Source organism: Dipodomys merriami, unplaced genomic scaffold (assembly GCF_024711535.1).
Source record: "Dipodomys merriami isolate MVZ:Mamm:240054 unplaced genomic scaffold, mDipMer1.0.p SCAF_2479, whole genome shotgun sequence".
Lineage (NCBI taxonomy): Eukaryota > Metazoa > Chordata > Mammalia > Rodentia > Heteromyidae > Dipodomys > Dipodomys merriami.
This window is the reverse complement of record NW_027203914.1, coordinates 23,091-42,976: the sequence shown is the minus strand read 5'-3', so window position 1 is coordinate 42,976 and position 19,886 is coordinate 23,091. Positions and strand designations below refer to the sequence as shown.

Below are 19,886 nucleotides of genomic sequence, written 5' to 3'. Positions count from 1 at the left end.
GCATTAACTCTGGGCCTGGGCACTGTCCCTCAGCTCTTTAGCTCAAGGCTAGCGCTCTACCACTGGAGCCACATCACCACTTCCGGCTTTTTCTGTTTATGTGGTGCTGAGGAATCGAACCCAGGGCCTCATGCTTGCAAGGCATGCACTCTACCGCTGAACTACCTTCCCAGCCCAAGATCAAATTTTTAACCCTTGTTACCACACTTCAGGTCCCTCACCATTGTCTTGCTATCTCTTCCTTGAACACACACAAAGGGAGCACTGTCCATCTTCTCTTCTGTAGCTACTGTGTCAGCAGTGCATCACATCCTTTCTGAATTATCCCAGTAAAACCTCATTGGTGTTCTCCCAGGTCAAGCCTCCCCTTCAACGACTCCTTCCCTCACAGATACACACAGAGTTTGTACCACATCAGGGAAATGTATTCTGTGAAAATATAGTGCTACTGACTTGTATGTTGGCCTAATATACCTCCCTCAGAGATGCCTACCATTCCTACTGGTATCAAGACAAGATGGAAGATTGGAGAAAGGAGTTTATGGAAGGGATGGAGATGCCACATAATTGTAGGTCCTTTCCTACCACTGCCTGAGGAACACATCATACAAGGTTTCACTGGATCCATGGAAATTCTTTCTAATAAGACAAAGGGGAACTGCAGATGGACTTGGTCAGCTCCATAAATGTAAGACATATCTATTATATAGCTAAGTCCCAAAGTAGAGCTTTCATGGATGATCTGTACAAAAAGATGCTATTTAAGAATGGCAAGAGGAAGTGTTGTATTGCAAAGTAAAACAGAAAATGATGCTCTTCCCTATAGATACACACTTGGAGATGTACTAGGCATGGTGTCATATTGACAATTCAGAAAACTCCAGCAATAGAGGGGCTGGGAAGGTGGCTCAGTGGTAGAGCTCTTGCCTTGCATGCTCGAGGCCCTGGGTTCGATTCCTCAGCATCACATAATCAAAAAGAAAAAAGCCGGAAGTGGCGCTGTGGCTCAAGTGGTAGAGAGCTAGCCTTGAGCTGAAGAGCTGAGGGACAGCACTCAGGCCCAGAGTTCAGGCCCCAAGACCGGACCCTCCCCCCCCCCCAAAAAAAAGAAAACTCCAGCAATAGAAAAAGAATGTCACTTTGCCTGACATGATTCTCAGCACTTCCTGAGAAACTGATCAAAGAACTGCATTTCCCCTTTTATCTCTTCATAGACTACTCCCCAGGGAGTTCACAACACCTGGATTTGGACAGACTGAGAGTTGACACCAGAATGACAAGGGACCATTATCACTGCATTGACACCACCACTTGGATTTTGTCCCTATAGGACCTGTCCCCTTTCCTGCCAGGACTTCAGCTCTCTTGTAAACAGAATAAAAGTTTAGAATCATTGGACGTCCATGTAGCTTTCTTGGCCAGACTGGTTTTTGGGAGTTTGTGTTTCTGTCCATCCTGAAGAAAGAGTTACTATGGATGAAGTTGCCAACTCTGTTTAAATAACAGTTTTGTAATACAGCTTCATCCCACTTTATCTCTCAGAGCCAATCATGCCTTGCTCTCTTATGCCCTGTGAGCATTTTTTTAAAACCTGTGAGCATTTTTTAAAACATTGTTTTCACTTGCAAAGAAGACAGTTAATAACGGGATTGGCACTGTACTAACACAAGTCTTACTCCCACAGGAGAGAGGCTGCAAGACCATGCAAGTGGGTCAGAGATGGATGGGGCTCACTCACACGTTACTAGGCAACTGTGCAAATGGGATGGAAGTGATATTGATACCTAGGAATATGCCTTGGAAATTCACTTGTTTCAAATCTCCAAGGCTACACTTCTCCTTTGCAACAATAAATAAATTAAAAGTGTTGAGAGAACATTCTCCTGCTTTCCAAAACAATTCTGGGGCCAATGAAAACACGAGCCATGTTTCTGAATGCTGAAGGCTGCATTTAGGTTTATTTACTCCCCCTCTTTCTCATTCAACATAGGAGTCATCAACCTCTCTATTTCTCAAGGTCTTGAATATCTCCAAGCCCTACCTTTGGGAATCACGAGCAAGCTTGAGGGATGGATGGAAGAAAAGAAGAAAATTAGAGGCATGGTAGAGGCAATTGGGGCTAAAAGGCCATGGAAGAATGGAGGTTGGAGTGAAGATAAGAATAAGAGAGAGTAAGAGAAAGACTGATGAAGAAATATGCATATTTTAGAGGTAGAAAGATGGGATGAAGACTCATTTTTCCACCAATGTTTACTGCTGTTAGTTTGAAGAGACATTGGGGAGTTGTGGCAAATCTGCCTCTCTCTCTGTCCCTTTGTTTCCTAATATGGTAGCTACTTAAGAGGAGATTTTTCTCTTAGGTAGCTTTGTGTCTGAGCTTCCCTCCATATTCCTTCATGAAGGAGTTAGGCCTCCCTGGCTAGGTAAAGGATAACAGCAAGGACCAGCTCCAATATGGGAGAGAGATGATTCAACAAGATGCCTGAGGAGAAGGACCCAGCAAGATGATGCATGCAAATCTCACAATGCAGTAATGACTCAGTAGAGACAGAGAAACCAAGGAGACTCCCTACAGCACTCCCTACACCCTATCTAACCCTATACCCACCAACTGGACCAGGCCATGCCTCAGAGGGAGAAGCTAAGACCCTATACATAAGGGACAGGTACAGGCAGGATGGAGATGCGATAAGGCTCCCGGATCCATTCTATTTTTGTTGTTGTTGTTGGTCATGGGGCTTGAACTCTGGGCCTGAGCACTGTCCCTCAGCTCTTTAGCTCAAGGCTAGTGCTCTACCACTTGAGCTACAGCACCACTTCTGGTTTTCTAGTGGTGCAATGGAGATAAAAGTTTCTCAGACTTTCGTGCCCAGCCTGGCTTTGAACCTGGATCCTTAGATTTCAGCCTCCTGAGTAAGTATAAAATTACAGGTGTGATCCACCAGTGCCTGCCTCCAATTCTATTTTAGCAGGATTTCCTTATGATATTATGATATTATTTAGTTCTCATAATCACTGGATATTACAGTCTCCTAGTTTTATAACTTTGCCTTGGAGATGTTGTGTCTCAAAGATGTTAAAATTCTCAAGGTCTCACCCTGAAAAAGTCACTGCTATAGTTTGGGTATTGAATGTGCTAAGGATTTCATCTCTAAAACACCAGTACTGGAGATATTAGGGGCCCTTTAAGAGTTGAGTCTTTCTGGGGAGGTCTTCAGGTCAAGAGCTTCCTGCTCCCCTATTCTGCCTGTCATCTGAGCATCTTCTCTGACACATGTTCCTATCAGGATATGCAATCTTTGCCAGAGGCTCAAAGCAAGAGACTACTTGACCTTGGACTAGAACCCACAAACTGTGGGTAGCTAAGGGAACTTTTCAGTTATAAGCTAATTGCTTCAAGTATGTTACTGTAGTAAAGCAAAGCTGACCAATACAACCATGGTGATAAAACACACTCCCCTTCTTTTTGTTTGTTATTAGTCATGAACTTGAACTCAGAACCTGGAGTCTGTCCCAGAGCTCTTTTGCTCAAGGCCAGCTCTCTACCTCTTTGAGCCATAGGTCCACTTCTCTGGTGGTTTGCTGGAAATAGAGTCTCATGGATTTTTGCTGCCTGAGCTGGCTTCAAATAGTGATTCTCAGATCTCAGCCTCGTGAGTAGCTAGGATTACAGAATGAGCCATTGGCTCCCAGTTCTTTTTCAAGCCAGAGCTTTAGACTATGTTTTGTTTCCAACTCAAAGGAATCCTCTATACCTGCCCCTTGTCACTCTTAGCAATCTGTCCTCCAGCTAAATAAAGGATTGTGAGGAGAAGAAACTTGTGATTCACGTCAGAGTTCACCAGAAGACCATGAAGAATGGAAGATAGAGGATTAGAGACAAGGTTATAAATACTAACCTTTACCTTGCTCATGTAATTGTAACCCCTCTGTACGGTATTTTCACAATAAAAAAAAGAAATAGAAATACTAACCTTGTATTTCCCTACTTACTACTTTTTGCCTCCACAGCAATTTTTCTTTGTAAGTTTAGATGTAATTTGATAGCACTGTATCTTGACTCTTAATGATTGATCATTGATTTTTTTAAAAAAAGTCAAATGGACATCCCAGAGTTGTCAGAAGAGCTGAGGCTCTGTATTGAGTTGTAAAGGAGAATCTGTGACTCTGCTTGCCTTTGGTATTAAAGTAGGCAATCCTGCCATCTAGTGGACTTTGAATCAACTTCAGTTGAAAGTCTTCTGCAATTTAGGGGATTCTATTTTAAATAACAAGGGAAGCCTGGAGTTGCAGTTCATCTCTATAATCCTAGCTACTCAGGGGGCTGATCTCTGAGGATCATGGTTCAAAGCTTGCCTGGGCAGGAAGTCCTGAGACTCCTTATTTGTAAAGAAGCACCAGGAAAGTGGAAGCAGGGATGTAGCTCAAAGTAGTAGAGGGATACCCTGAAAAAAAAAAGGCTCAGGGACAATGCCCACGATCGACAAAACAAACAAAAAAGCCCCCAAAATGCCAGAATGGCCTTGTGGGAAAAATATCACTTCTTTCATGTTTCAGCTCTACAGGGAGGAGAAAATGTGAACCTGGCACCCTTGCTTGCCACTGGTAAACTTTGCCCATAATTACTAACACTCATGTTCGCTGGGCCCCTAAAATAAACACCAAAACAAAGATTATGTTTATCTTTCCTACAGACATTCCTAGTAACCAGAAAGAGTTTGCACATTACTAGTAGCAATCAGAAAATATTTGCTGAATAAATGTATGTGCTTAGGATAAGTAAATAAAAGAGATGGGAACAGGAGAGATTGCCGATGTCTCAAAGGGAAGAAAGTAAGTTTTGAAATTTTTGCTTTCTCAAACAGAGCAAACCTAGTCCCTGCAATTGCTGGGTGAACAGGGAGAAAAGAGCTTTATAAAGCAGCACCATCACTCACACCAAAAGCCCTGGGCTCACCAAAAGTCCCTGTCTCAGGTCTCCCAAGAGTCAGTTGTTGCCTATCTCTGACCAGCAGAGGGCAGTGCATGCTCGCTCAAGCCAGGGCTGAGTTCAGTCTGTACAATGTCATCTGACAGACTTTGTGTGCTCTTATTCCTTGGAGATGTCTTTATGGTGCTTATAACTGGGGAACAAGATTGCTTTCTAAGTATTGTATGGAAAACAAGTTGTGTTCTTGTTCTTTCTTTAAACAGTGATGCTGAGAATTGGGTTCAGTTCAATAGGGCTGACACTGATATAACACCCTGTAGTGGGAAGTCAGTTTAGAATGACTTTCAGATTGGCAAAATCATCTGTACATAGAAGGTACCAGAGGCTTCAAATAGAAAATGGAGACTAGAGTCTCAGGAGCCCAGCTAGAACTTTCTTCTAGGTCCTGAGGCCTCTCTCCCGACAACACATGTACATTTTTTTCTTTTCTTTCTTTCTTTCTTTCTTTTTTTTTTTTTTGCTTATGTGGTGCTGAGGAATCGAACCCAGGGCCTCAGGCATGCAAGGCAAGCGCTTTACCACTGAGCCACCTTCCCAGCCCTCACATGTATGTTTCTTTGGCTGTAGATCTTTCTAGTCATGTCTTGGCTCATTTTAGGGTCTTTGGAGTCAGGGTGGGTAAAGACCACCCCTCAGCCCCCACCCCTGCCTTTCTGTTGAAGGGTTGGTCACTTGCTTTGGAATTTAAATGTAGTCAATCTGAAATCATTTATATTATTTCCAAACCAAACAACAAAATGGGTAAGTTGTGTGAGGTTTGATTTTCACAAATATTTTTTTTGGAGGGGGGTGTGTTGGGTCTAGTCATGGGCCTGAACTCTGGGCCTCAGTGCTGTCCCTCAGCTCTTCAGCTCAAGGCTAGTGCTCTACAACTTGAGCCACAGTGCCACTTCTGGCTTTTTTTTCTTTTTTTCCCCCTGCTTATGTGGTGCTGAGGAACTGAACCTAGGGCTTCATGCATGCAAGCAAGCACTCTACCACTGAGCCACCTTCCCAGACGGTTTCACAAATATATTTTTAGTGATTTTGGTGGTGGTGGTGTGGGGCTTGAACTTGAGGCCATGATGCTGTCCCTGAGCTCTTTAGCTCAAGGTTAATGCTCAACTACTTTAAGCCACAGCTCAACTCCCAGGTATTTGGTCATTAACTAGAGAAAAGACTCTCATGCAAGTTCCTACCAAGGCAAGATTCCATGAGCCATCAGACTCCAGTGAAGGAATACTTGTTTTTTGTTGTTGTTGTTGTTATTTGTTTCTTTTTGTCTGCATGTACTTCCATTTACGGTAGCACCACTCACAATAAAGATAGGGAATCAATCAAGTGTACATCATTGGACCAATAAAAAGAGAGCATATACATTCAGTGGAATGTTATTCAGCCTTAAGTAAAAAAAAAATAAATAAATAAAATAAAATCAGGTTCACGCCTGTAATCCTATCAATTCAGGAAGCTGAGATCTGAAGATCAAAGTTCAAAGTCAGCCTGGGAAGAAATGTCCATGAGATTCTTTTCTCCAATTAACCTCCAGAAAACCAGAAGCAGATCTATGGTTCAAAATGGTAGAGTGCTAGTGAGACAGTGCCCTAGACCCATGTTCAAACAAATAAAAAGAAAACAATTTCAACAATATAAATTGCACAGTAGAACACTAAGCTTCAAGAAATAATGCAGAGCCGGGTGCTGGTAGCTCACACCTATAATCCTAGCTACTCAGGAGGCTGAGATCTGAGGATCACGGTTCAAAGCCAGCCAGGCAGGAAAGCCCTTGAGACTCTTATCTCCAATAAACTACTATAAAACAAGAAGTGGCATTGTAGTTCAAGCAGTAGAGTGCTTGCCATGAGCTGAAGAGTGCAAGGACAGTGACCAGGCTCAGAGTTCAAGCCCCACAACTGACAATAAAAGAAGAAAAAAAAATAATGCAGGTACAGAAACACCAATATCAGACACACCCTTTTATATTTGAAGATTAAGAAATGTGGCTTTAGAGCAGACAGAAAAACCATAGGACACTGCTGAAGCATTGCTCATAGTCCTCCTTCAGTGAAGGGCAGAGCCTGAGGCTCCCGTGCCTTCTCTGATCCTGTCTCTTACCACTGAGCGCAGGCTTCCTCGCTGCAGCCATACTGGCATTTGTCCTGTTCTGCAGCAGCCCAGGATAACCTGTGCCAGGCTGGGGGCCACTGTTATTCTACTGCCTGGAATGCTCTTCCCCAGACACCCAGCTGCTCATCCCCCATCCTCCCCCACTCCCACCCACCAAAGAGATCTACTCTATGATACCCTGCTCAAAAATACAACCTTGTGCACATGCATGCACACACACACATGGGTGCAGACACACACAGAATATTCCCACCACTCATCCTTTCTGCCTTACATCTTCCTTCTGATGTATTCTCTTTATTACTTATGTAAATCTGGGTAAAGTCTTTCTCCATGCTTGAGTGTAAACTCACAAGGAGAGATATTTTTGTGCTGTTCTCAGCATTGTGTCAGTCTTCAGCATGATGTCTCTCACCCTGTGGTCACTCAGCAAATGTCCATTGACTGAAGGCCTACCCATTCCCTCACACACTTATTTGACAAGTGTCCTGTTGCACATGGTCAAAGCTCTTTCCCACTGCTTTCTTATGACTCCCTTCCACAGCCCTTCTCACCCTTGCCTTGTGGTCTCCTCACCTGTGTTTCCATGCCCTTTGCCTGAAGCCTTGTGCACCTCAATCTCACACATGGAGATGGTGTGCACACACCAGCTCACCTGCTCCTCCTCTGGGAAGCTTTTCCATCCCACACTGGCTCCTCCCTCTTCAGTTCTTCCAAGTCTTTCCTCCAGCCCTGGTCCCATCCTGCTGGTTAGAAGCCTATGTAATGATCTGTGTGATATTCTAGCTAAGCTGTGGGAGCCTCATTCTCTGGGGCAACTTTTGGTCCTATCTCCTTCACCTACTGAGCCAAATGCACTCCAACTCTTCCACAAAGGTTTAGGAGTGTTCTAGCATGCGTGTGCATCAGACTATCCATTGAAAAGTCAAACATAGACCTGAGTTTAGGACAGTGAGCTCATCTTGCCCCTTAAGACAAGACTGGCATGGAATCATAAAATGACTTGCCTCCTGCTTGGGATACTGCCCCTCTCCCCCATCTCCACAATGCAACTCAACACTGAAATCACAGCAGCGAAGAGGCACACTCTCTACTGCACTAGGACTACAAGACACTAGCCTCTTAAGCCAAACCCACAGATGTGAATTGAAGCCCACTCCCTCACTCTGAGCCTCAACTGCAGCTTTTGGGGCAGCAAGGCCTTGTCTCCTGGCAGTCTCTGCCTCACTCTGAGGAGATCATTTGACACATCTAGCTCTGCATTGAGAGCTGAACTTGAAGGAAGAAAAGAGCACATTTTCCTTCCTAATTCCGTCTCGACGTGCACATCAGGTTGGGTTTGAAGGAGGCTGATTCCCAGAGGAATTCCTGAGCAGCCATCTGCTTGTGTGCTTCTGAGACATCTTGGTAAAGAGAGAAGGAAGCTGTTAATCAATCATGCAAAGGGAGCTGCTTGCTCTTTCACTAGGAAATGGGAGTGCACATGTCCTTGAGTGTGCACATGTTCTGATATTCTAAGGGTCTTGATACACTTGCACTATACATGTCCTTCTCTCCATGTCCATTCTGCACAGCAGACTAACACCACCTTCCTTCCACACCCATTTTAATGTGTCACTGACACAGCTGTCCTTCAGATAAGTACACAAATACCTTTCATAACAACAGAGAAACAAACCTGTGCCACAAGAGATTAGCAAAGTCAAGTGCACTGCCTGATGCTGGAGGCTCTGTAATCCTAACTATCCTAGAAGCTACCTGGATTGCAGCGACAGCCAGTCTAGGAAGACTCCATCATCAATTAACTAGAAAAATGCAGACCTGGAGGTGTGACTCAAGTGGTAGAGCACCAGGCATGAACATGCAAATTGAAAGGAGAGAAAGAAAAAGAAAGACTGAGACAGAGAGATGAAAGACAGAGAAATGGACAGAGTTAGAGACAGATTCAAGAACAGGAAGAGAGAGAGAGAGGTAAGAGAAAAGGGAGATGAGAGGAAGAAGATGAGGGGAAGGAAAAGTAGACTAAGAGACGGTATGAGGTAGAAGAAGAGGAGGGAAGAGATAGTAGAGAGGGGGAAAGACAGGGAAAGGTGAAAGAGGAAAGTGATGGAAAAGGAAGCAGAGAGAGAATTAAGAAAAAAAGCACAGAGATAAAGACTTGGTACGAGCAAACACTCACAAACATATACACACAACAAAGAAACAAAAGGAAAAAAATAAAAGGCATGGAAACATCATGGAATTTAACAGTACTTCCCTCCCCACGTACCCTCTTCACTGAACACTGGACCACGAGGAATTCAGGATTCCTCAGCTCCCTTCATGACCTTCCACCTCTCAGTTCTCGTTCAGCATTAGTGTCAACCCTGTCATTCACCAGGTGCCTATCCTTTACCCTCTTTAGCCCTCACTGCTTCTTTCACCATAATCCCACCTCATTCTTTGAGGGGAGATCTGCTCCCCAAATAACCCTGAACTGCACTTGTCCACCAGGAGACCCAGTCCTCCTCTTGCTACAAATCTCATCAGTTAGCTCTGCAGGCTCAGCCTCCTAACCCCAATGTATACAGAGCAAAGTCCAGCTGTGCCCAACTCCTCCCCATCACACACTTGTCACCCAAGACAGCATCAGCCTTCAGCATTTCCTCTGTGTGGAAATCTAATAGCCCTGGATGAACCAACGCAAATAAGACAGTGGTGGAGAGTCACATCCAATCTTACTGAATCTCCACTTATGTCCAGAAGTAGTCATCCCAGGCAGGGTCCATCCTCAGATCAAGTCCACAGAGGCCTGGTCCATCCACAGGCACCACTATACCTCCATGTTCTCTCAGGTCTCCTGCTCCTTCAGAGGTTTCTCCAGCTCTCACTGAAAGGAAGAGAACATATTTTAATTAATATACTTTGTGATTCCAAAAATAGGCTCTACATGTTCACAGTGGTCTCATATGTGAAACTCAGCACTCACAACACTCTGTTTACCTGAGGAGAAAAATTGGGCTAACAGAGGAAGTTGCAATTACGACTTCAGGGTGTATGCATTAGGGTCTTTCAAATATGTGTTTTATCTTTTACCAATGTGAGCAAATAAATGAGAAATCGGGTTCTCCTGGATGATGGCTTTATGTTGGGATAGTGATGAGTAAAGGATTATAGAGAAAACACACACAGAAGAAACTGCATTGAAATGGAGAAAAGTGGGGCAGAAACCACTGTCATGGTACATGGAGACAGGTCTCATTTCTTTCCCAATGAAGACTTGCCCTTATGCTCCAACCCAGCCAGTGTAACTGGTGTGCTCAGGAGTTGGACCCAGTCATCTAGAGGCCACAGTAGGAGGAGCAGAGTCCAGGATGCCTCCTGACCCTCAGATCTATGGGCTTCAGCTCAAATGTAAATACAACAAATAAGTATATAAACATACAGGAAACCTACATGAAAGGTAAGGTGATTACCTGCTGTAGCATTTGGAACAAAACCACCTCAAGGACAAAGGTGAATGGTTGTCAGGTGAAGTCACCATGTGATCAAGCTGCAACCCCTACCACCTCTGAAGGTAAAGACACCTTCAGGCTACTTTTCCATTTTCCTTTCAGCCTGGGAAGGCCAGCTCAGTGTCAAATGTACTTTGACCAGAAGCTCGGCTGCAGAATCCTGTAGCACCAGGCACTTGGCCTGAGTGTGCTACACGGGGACTATGCCAGGCATGCTGGGCTCATAGCACTAGTCATGCCTCCTGAAATGAGTGAACTAGTGTGTAAAGGACTGGTAAATAGTCACAAAAATCAAGTCTGTGTGAGAGCTTGGGGGACTACTACTCTTCCATGTAGCCTAGGGGACCATTGCCAAGGCCACTGGGCACATGGGAGGATGCTGCTACTGCTACCTTGGCAACCATGTGGTAACCATGAGGACATCGACCAGAGACAGGGAGAGAAGGGGAGAGACAGACAGACAGACAGACACAGAGACAGAGAGACAGAGACAGAGACAGACAGATACAGAGCAATAGAGAGAATGGGTTGATCAGGCAGTTTGAATCTCTTGGCAAGTATAAATTTTACAGACATGACAAAATTTCATGAAACCAAAAAACAAAATTAAGAGCTAATCCCCAAATAATGTACCTATAAAAGCTTGTTTTTTAAAAGATGGTTTGACTGTAGCCCAGGCTTGCCTTGAACTCAAGAGCCTTCTGCATTTGCCTTCTAAATACTGGGATTACAGGTTTGCACTACCAGTCCATCATAAAAAGATCATCTTCCATCCTGAGGCTATCCAGGTGTACATCAAGGGTTGCACCTCTTAGAACATGCTCTTGTGACAGGAAATTCCAAAGGATTTCATAGCTCTGGGTCAGATGCTACTATAACTCAGGAAATTACTAAGGTCTTAGGAGCTCTGATTGAGGAACCAGGGTCAATGACCAAATAGTAGAGCAAAAGATCCTACTACCACCCCTGTTACTCAGGAAAGCATGAGTGTTTTGGGATTTCTATGTCAGGAACCATAGAAAAAGGCCAAATACATTTACATCACAGGCAATCACAGGAGATTGTTTACAAACAGAATGAATTACTCAGTAAGTCATCCTATCAAGGGTAATAGGTTTCTTGGTAGTTACAAATATGGAAAAGGAAAAAAAAACTGGAAGAATATTTGGGGTGAGATTGCAGTTGGAGGTGTCAGTGTGAACTCATGATTTTGAGTATATATAGATGGATATATATACATAGATTGGTGTACAAATCAGAAGTTGAGACACTCAGGAGGCTAAGAGCTTGAACACTGAAGTTTGAGACTAGTCCAGGCAGGAAAGTTTATTAGATTTCACCTCCAAACTAACCAGCAAAAAGCAGGGCTTAAAGGGGGGCTCAATTACTAGGACCCAAGCAAAGCAAGCAAGAGGTTCTGAGTTTACATTTCTTTACTACTAAAAGAAATTAATATAAATTTAAATGTGTATATGTGTAAATATACATGTATGGGCTTGTATATATCAATGCACACCAATATACATGAATACATGTATTTTGTATATTCGTTTTATGTATTTTCCAGTTCTCTTCTCCAAAAGGGTCTAGGAACAATAACATCTCAAAAGCAAAGAACATACCTAATACTCAGATGTTGGTTTCTAAATGCCATCCAGCCACAGCTCCTGGATAATAGTTGATTCAAAGACTAGAGCATGGAAGGTACTAAATAAACATTGATCTTGTGTATGAGTGAAGAACAAAAGCACTAATGAGGGCTTAGGGGTAGAGTGCTTGCCTAGCATCCATGAAGCCCTGGGTTCTGCAGTGCCACATAAAGAGAAAAAGCTGGAAGTGGCACTGTGGCTCAAGAGGTAAAGTGCTAGCCTTAAGCAAATAAGCTCAGGGACAGTGCCCAGGCCCTGAGTTCAAGCCCCAGGATTGGCAAAAAAAAATAAAATTAAAATAAAATAAAAGCACTAATAAAAGTCTGTTAGAAGGGGCTCGCACTGGCCAAGTCTGGAACCATCAAAACCATGACAGGAGTGGAATTACAACCCAATGCATTCAATAGGAATCCCTTAGCAAGTTCAAACATGAATAAATATGTAAATACATAAGCAAACTGTCAATGATGTGAGGAATGGGATATTTCCACAGCCTTATGTGTTTTCCCACACATCACTCAGTTACAAAGGGAGAGGAGAATTTTTTCAGTAGAAAAACGGGCAAATTTGGCCATCTTCAAGTGATCAAAATTACCTACTACACTCCCAAGACAAACTGATGTCCCCAGCCACCTGGTGGGATGCAGTGGGAGGCACACAGTGTCACTTCACGATAGTCCTGCAAGACCCAAGTCAAATCATGATAAAACTTCAGACAAGACTAAGTGGAAGTGGCATATAATCTTGAAAACAGTCAATAAAATTCTTGAAAAATTTTCAAGATTGAAGAAGACTGCAGAGCCAGAACCAGAGCAAGCAATCTTGACTTCTGGATAGGATCTTTTCACTATCAAAACTATATCATGAGCCAGGCATCGGTGGCTCACGCCTGTAATCCTAGCTACTCAGAAAGCTGAAATCTAAGAATCATCATTCAAAGCCAGCCCAGGCAGGAAAGTCCATGAGACTCTTACTTCAAATATCCCTCAGAAAACCAGAAATGGAGCTGTGCCTCAAATTGGTAAAGCTCCAGCCTTGAGCTAAATGCTCAGGGACCTTTTACTGGCCCTAATTCAAGCACCAGAAAGGAACCAAAAAAAAAAAAAAAGAAACCAATACTCAGACACTATGGATGGAACTGGAGGACACTCAATTTCATGAGAAACACCAATATCACACACACCCTTTCATATTTGAAGACTAAGAAATGTGGCTTTAGAGTAGACAGGAGAACCACAGGACAATGTTGAAGCATGGTGGGTCACCACTCTGCTCACAGCTTCCTTTGGTGTAGTGCAGAGCCTGTGTTGCCAAGAGGCTCCTGTGCCTTCTCTGATCCTGTCTCTCCCCACTGAGGCCAGGCTTCCTTGCTGCAACCACACTGGCATTTGCACTGTGCCAGCTGGGGGCCACTGCTATTCCAACTGCCTAGAATGCTTTTCCCCACACCCAGCTGCTCAGTCCCCTATCCTTCCCCAAAACCCCCTTGCCAAAGAGGTCTACTCTGATACTCAAAAATACAACTTTGTGCACATGTACACACAACACACATCTGCAAACACACAAAAACACAGATTATTTCCAACACTCATCCTGATTCTTTCTGCCTTAATCTTCCTTTTCATATATACTATGTACTACTTTTGTAAGTTTGAGTATTCTCATTCTCCATGCTTGAGTGAACTTCCTCAGTGAAGTACACTAATCTAATGCCCTGCTGAATGAATATCACAGTGGTGGAGGTTCATATCCAATCTTACTAAATTTCTGCTCATGTCCGCTTGTACTCATCTCCATCCACATGTTCCTATATTTTCATGCTTTCTTAGGTCTCTTACTCATTCAAAAGTTTCTCCACCTCTAGTTGATAGGAAGGAAAATATTGTAATTCCTACATTTTTTGGTTCAAAAAATGGGCTCTGGAGGTTTATAGTGTGGCAATATTTGAAATTCAGCTTCCTACACACCATGTGCCCTAGGACAATAATCAGGCCCTACTCTTCTTCCATGAGACCTAGAGGCTTCCCCTGGGAACTGCCAGGGAAAAGGAAGCACCATGCCCAAAGCCTGGTGCTCTGGGGAAGGGGGTGTCAACTGGAAGCATCTTTGGTGACTCAAAGTGTCTCTCCTAAGAATCTGACATCTCTCAGTGCTGAAACCCTTGTACTGTGGAAACGTAATTCTCTACCTCTCCATTCTCCACATGCAGCCCAACCCAACACCCTTTCCTTTCCCAAAATTTTCTAAGTTGTCCCTCATACAAGTACACAAATTCCTTTTGTAATAACAGAGAAACCAATCTGTGCTTTACCAGATTCACAAAGTCTAGGTGCTGGAGGCTCACCTGTATAATCCTAACTACTGTACACACTGACACTGAGAAGACTGTAGATAAAGCCAGTCTGAGCAGACTCCATGTCCAACTCAGTAGAAAATCAGGCCTAGAAGAGTGACTCCACTGGTAAAACATCAGCCAGAAACACGCCCACACTCAAGAGAGAAAAAGGGAAAGAGGGGGCCTGAGGGGGAGAAGGAAAACAGACAGAGAGAAAAAGAGAGGGACATGCATACATACCTAAACACAGAGAGACAAAGAGACAAATTCAAGAGAAAGGATTGAATGAGAAGGAATGAGATAGGGAGAAGAGAATGATTAGAGGGAGGAGAAGAGGAGAAGAAGAATGAGGGTGTAAGAAAGGAGAGATTAGAGACAGTAGAGGGGAGGAGGGCCCAAGGAAAGGCCACAGAGGGAAAAGGAGACTGAGAAAGAGAAAAGAACAGAGTTCAAGCCAGCACATTCCCAAATGCATGCACACAACCAACAAAAAGACAATTAAAAAGCATTGAGAAATCATGGAAATTAATAGTACTTCCCTCCCCACCCACCCTCTCCACTGTACATTGTTCCATGAGGAGTTCAGCATTCCTTACATTCCTCCTCAGCTCTCTTTCAGCATCAGTATCAACCCTGTCTTAAACCAGTTATGCATCCTTTGCCTATTTGGACCCTTATTGCTTCTCTCGCCACAAATCCATCTCATTGTTTGAGAATAGCATTGCTCCTCAAATACCCCTGAGCAGTACCACTGACCCACCAGGAGCCCCAGCCCTCCTCTTGCTGCTATTCTCATCAGTCTACTCTGCAGGTTCAGCCGCCTGACCCAGTGTATACAGAGAAACGGCCAGATTTGCCCAACTCCTCCCCATCATACACTTGTCACCCAAAGGCAGCATGAATCCTCAACACTGCCTCTGTGTGCAATTCTAATGCCCTGGGTGAACCAATACAAATATTCTAGTGTGAAGGCTCATATCTAATCTTACCGAATTTTTGTTCTTGTGGGAAGGCAGTCATCCCAGGCAGGGTCCATCCACGGGTGTGGTCCATATACAACCAAAGTCCATCCAGGCTATGTCCTTCCACAGATCCCAGTTTATCTCCATGATTCCTCAGGTCTCCTGTTCCTTGACCACCTCTAGCTGAACGGAAGGGAATATCTTTTAATTCATACACTTTGTGATTCCAAAAATGGCCTCTTGATGTTCAAATATTTAAAACTTGGCTCTGATAGCATTCTTGATTCCCCAAGGAGAAAAATTGGGCTCTGCTATTCTTCCATGAGGCCTAAAGTCTTTACCGGGAAACGGAAGCACCATGCCCAAGCTGGTGCTTTGGGAAAGGGGCCCTCTCTGGGGACTCATAGAGTCTCTACTAAGAATCTGACACCTCTCAGCGCAATTGTACAGCACATATGTCGTCCTTCCCTGTCCATTTACACAAACCCATCACCCCCTTCCTTCCACAACCAATTGTAAGGTGACTCTACACAGCTATCCCTCACATAAATACACAAATGCCCTTTCAAAATAGAGAAAGCAACCTTTGCCACACCAGATTAACAAAGCCAATTGCATTCCCTGATGCTGTAAGCTCTTGTCTGTATTCCTACCTATCTCCCAAGATGATACCTTGAAGATTGCATTTACAGCAAGTCTGGGAAGACTCCATCTTCAAGTAAATAGAGAAATGCATGCCTGGAAGTATAACTCAAGCAGGAGAGAACCAGACATATCCATGACAACTGAGAGAGAGAAAAAGAGAAAGACAGAGAGGGAGAAAGGGAAAGAAGGAAAAAGGGAGAAGTGTGGAGAGAGAGGAAGAGTGAGGGAGGTGGAGGGAGAGAGAGACAGATTCAAGAGCAGGAAGAGAGGGAAAGGGAATGGTAGAGGGTAGTAGTGGAACAGCAAGAAGAGGAACAGGAGAAGTAGAATAGGAGTAGCTATGGGAGGAATGAAAACAAAGGAAGAGAAATGGTGGGCGGCAGCAGGGAGAAGGTGAGAAAAGTGGAGAGAGAACAGAGAAGGCAAAAAGCACTGAGGTGTAGCAGCACACACTCACAAACACATACACACAACAGACAAAAGGAAAAAAAAAAGAATAGTGATCAAGAAGTCTTACAAATCAACAGTTAATTCCTTCCCACCCACTTTCTTCACTGAAGAATGGCCCATGTGGAATTCAGGATTCCTCAGCTCCCTTCTTAATTTGCCTCCTGTCATTTCTCCTTTACATTTAGTGTCCACCCTGTCATTTACTTTGTACCCATCTTTTCCCTCTTGTAGCCCTTATTGGGACTCTCACCAGAATCCCTTTTTGTTCTTTCAGGGGAGATCTGCTCCCAAATAGCTCTGAGCTGGACCACTGATCCTACCTACTGCAGAAAATCTCATCAGTCTGCTCTGCAGGCTTAGCCTCCTGACATCAGTGCACATATAGCAAAAGTCAGGTGTGCTCAAATCCTCCCTATAACACACTTGTCACCCAAGGGCAGACAGCATCAGCCTGCATCAAAGCCTCTCTGTGGAAATCTCATGGCCCTGGCTAAACCAACACAAATAGCCCAGTGGTAGAGGTCATATCAACCTTACCAAATTTTTGCTACTGTCCAGATGCAGTCATTCCAGGCAGGGTCCATCCAGTGGCACCACTGTATCTCCATACTTTCTCAGGAATGCTGCTCCTTCACAGGTTTCTCTACCTCTACGATCAAGGAAGGAATATTATTCTACTTCATATTTTTAGCCAGTCTAAACAGTGGCTCTGGTTGGTCAGACTGTTCTCTTATTTGAAACTCAGCTAACCCAGCCTTCTGGTTCCCCTTAGAGAAAATGGGGACTCATGGGAGGAGTTGCCATTCAAAACAACCTGTCTTAGTAATAGGGTCTCTGATTGTGAGCAAATAAACAATTCTGAAAGAAGAGATGCTTGGATGAAGGTTTTATGTTGGGATAATGATGAGATTTAGAGAGAAATTACACACGCAGGAAAGTGCATTGAAATGGAGGAAAGTAAGGGCAGAAACCATTGATAGTGCATTGGGTGAATGGAGACAGGTACCTCTCCATTCACAGTGAAGATTTGCCTTTGTACTCCAACCCAGCCAGTGTAACTAGTGTGCTCAGTAGTTGTACCCAGTCACCTAGAGACTGCAGAAGGAGAAACAGAGTCCAGGATGCTTCCTGCCCCTGAGATCCATGGATTCCTATACCACCAAGTTCAAGGGCCTCACTTTAAACCTAAATAAATAAACTAGCAATTGGGGACACAAGCAACCTACGTGAAAGGTGAGATGAACTGAAGCGTTTGGGACAAAAACACCTTAGTGTTCAGAGGACCAAGGGAAAAGGTTGTTCAATAAAGTGACAATACTATTAAGTAAGGGATCGATGTGTAAATGCCCAGCTCAGAAGGTACAGCAGATTGAGGCCACCTTTCAACTTATCTTTCAGCATTGGAAAGCCTTGGTGATGTCAGCTGTCCTTTCTCCGAAAGGAATCCCTGCCGGAGAATCCCCTAGCAGCCGTCACACAACCTGGCCATGCTGGACTGAGACCTCCACAGTGTGAACTTCCTGCATGACTCCTTTCCCACCTGCAGCTCTTCAATTCCACATCTCTCTGCTTTAGTTAGACTCACCCCGAAGATCTGAGTCTGGTGGCTTTCAACTGTGCTGTTTCAGAGTTCTGCACTGCTTTCTCTGGGACAGCTTTGTTCTCAATCTGTGAACATTACTTTGGGGCCTTCACACAGCAGCAAAGTCTGCGAAAAATGGTGACTATCCTGTTAGCCACCCTCCTCCAGCCCTGTCTAATGTTCCACCTGAGGACTATGGCCTCCCCCTGAGGATGCCCAGAGGGAAGACCATTTTCCACTGAGTGGAAACTGTCTAGTGTACCCGACCAGCTAAAAGAATCTGGGCCACAAATGAAGCTGGAACTGGAGCTCTGCAGGGTGTAGAGCAGAAGGACAGGCAGACTGGCACTTTGGGTTCTCTTCAGAGGTAACTGAAAATTTGAGGACAAGCTGAAGGTGTTACATCCTGCAGAATAGGTGGCTCTTTTTTGTGGAGGAAGAGGGCTGGTGGGATTGTCCTCAGGAGGTGTGCATGGTGGACTAGCCAAAAGCATCATTTTTGATTCCACACTTCTGGTATTCTCCTTTATGTTTTCATGGATGAGCAGGTAGGTGCCATGGCTTCATTGAATGCTCTGTTCTTTCTTTTTAATACCAGCTACAGTGTACACCATGTTGCAAATGACTGTGACAATAATGGGGTCCAGCTTGCTGGGCAGTTGCTAATCAGGAAGCAGGCCAAATCCCACACTTAGGGCCAGCCATGGGTGCTCCATTATCTCCTCAATAGCAGGCCTCAGATTGAAGCCCACAGTCAGCAGTTTAGGAAGGAGATCACGTCCCATTGCAGTTGGTAAAGGGGACCGATGTACCTGGCCTCTAGGATTTGTTTCCATATCTGAGTCATCTTATTCTCCTCAAATGGGAACTTTCCCGTTGTCATCATATACAAAAGCACACCTAAGTCCCCAAATGTCCACCTTGTACCCACTGAACATGTTTTGTAGGATCATTTCAGGGGGGTGGAATAGTAAGGCTCCACAAACCCCCTTTAGCAACTGTCCTGGGGTCACCCTGAAACGTCAAAATCACTGACCTTAACATTGCCATTGGTGTCGAACAGGACGTTGTTGGCCGTCAGGTCTAGGTGTGCAATTCAGTTCTCTTGAAGGTAGTGAACGGCACTCGTGATCTGCTTGAACAACCTCTTGGCTTCATACTGGAATAGGCGTATGCAAGGGGATTTATTGACTCCACCCCAAGAGATGGCCCTGACTGGCCAGCTCAGTGACAAGGAGTCTTCATCCTCCATCACCTGGAACAATTGGATGATGTGTGGGTGACGTACACTTTTCACAATGGTTACTTCGTTTTCTTTTTTCTGTTTGGTCTGGTCGTGGGGACTGAACTCTGGGCCTGGGCACCGTCCCTCAGCTCTTCAGCTAAAGGCTAGCACTCTACCACTTGAGCCACAGGGCCACTTCTGGCTTTTTTCTTATGTGGTGCTGAGGAATCGAACCCAGGGCCCCAGGCATGCAAGGCAAACGCTCTACCACTGAACCAACTTCCTACCTGCTACCTCGTTTTCTATCTCATGACTTTTCAGATCTTTCCTTGGGAGAACTTTGACTGCCACTGTGGTGTCAGTGAGGCAGTGATGGGCCAGCTTCTCATAGACACAGCTGCAGTAACCGATAATCTTTGTCAAGTTGTACTGTGCAATGACAGTGATC

The 19,886-nt window shown here is 44.4% G+C and overlaps 2 long non-coding RNA genes across 2 annotated transcripts; one reads left to right on the top strand and one right to left on the bottom strand.

Annotated features, from left to right (window-relative positions):
• Nucleotides 1-486: 486 nt before the first annotated feature.
• LOC138836056 (uncharacterized) lies at nt 487-1,398 on the top strand. Its single transcript, XR_011374893.1, has 2 exons — nt 487-688; nt 1,215-1,398. It is a non-coding gene; the product is annotated as an uncharacterized lncRNA (long non-coding RNA).
• Nucleotides 1,399-9,828: 8,430 nt separating this feature from the next.
• Nucleotides 9,829-19,410, bottom strand: LOC138836055 (uncharacterized). The gene is made up of 4 exons (XR_011374892.1): nt 19,250-19,410; nt 16,209-17,280; nt 15,564-15,719; nt 9,829-9,965 (listed from the first exon to the last, which is right to left on the bottom strand). It is a non-coding gene; the product is annotated as an uncharacterized lncRNA (long non-coding RNA).
• Between the last annotated feature and the right edge of the window lie 476 nt (nt 19,411-19,886).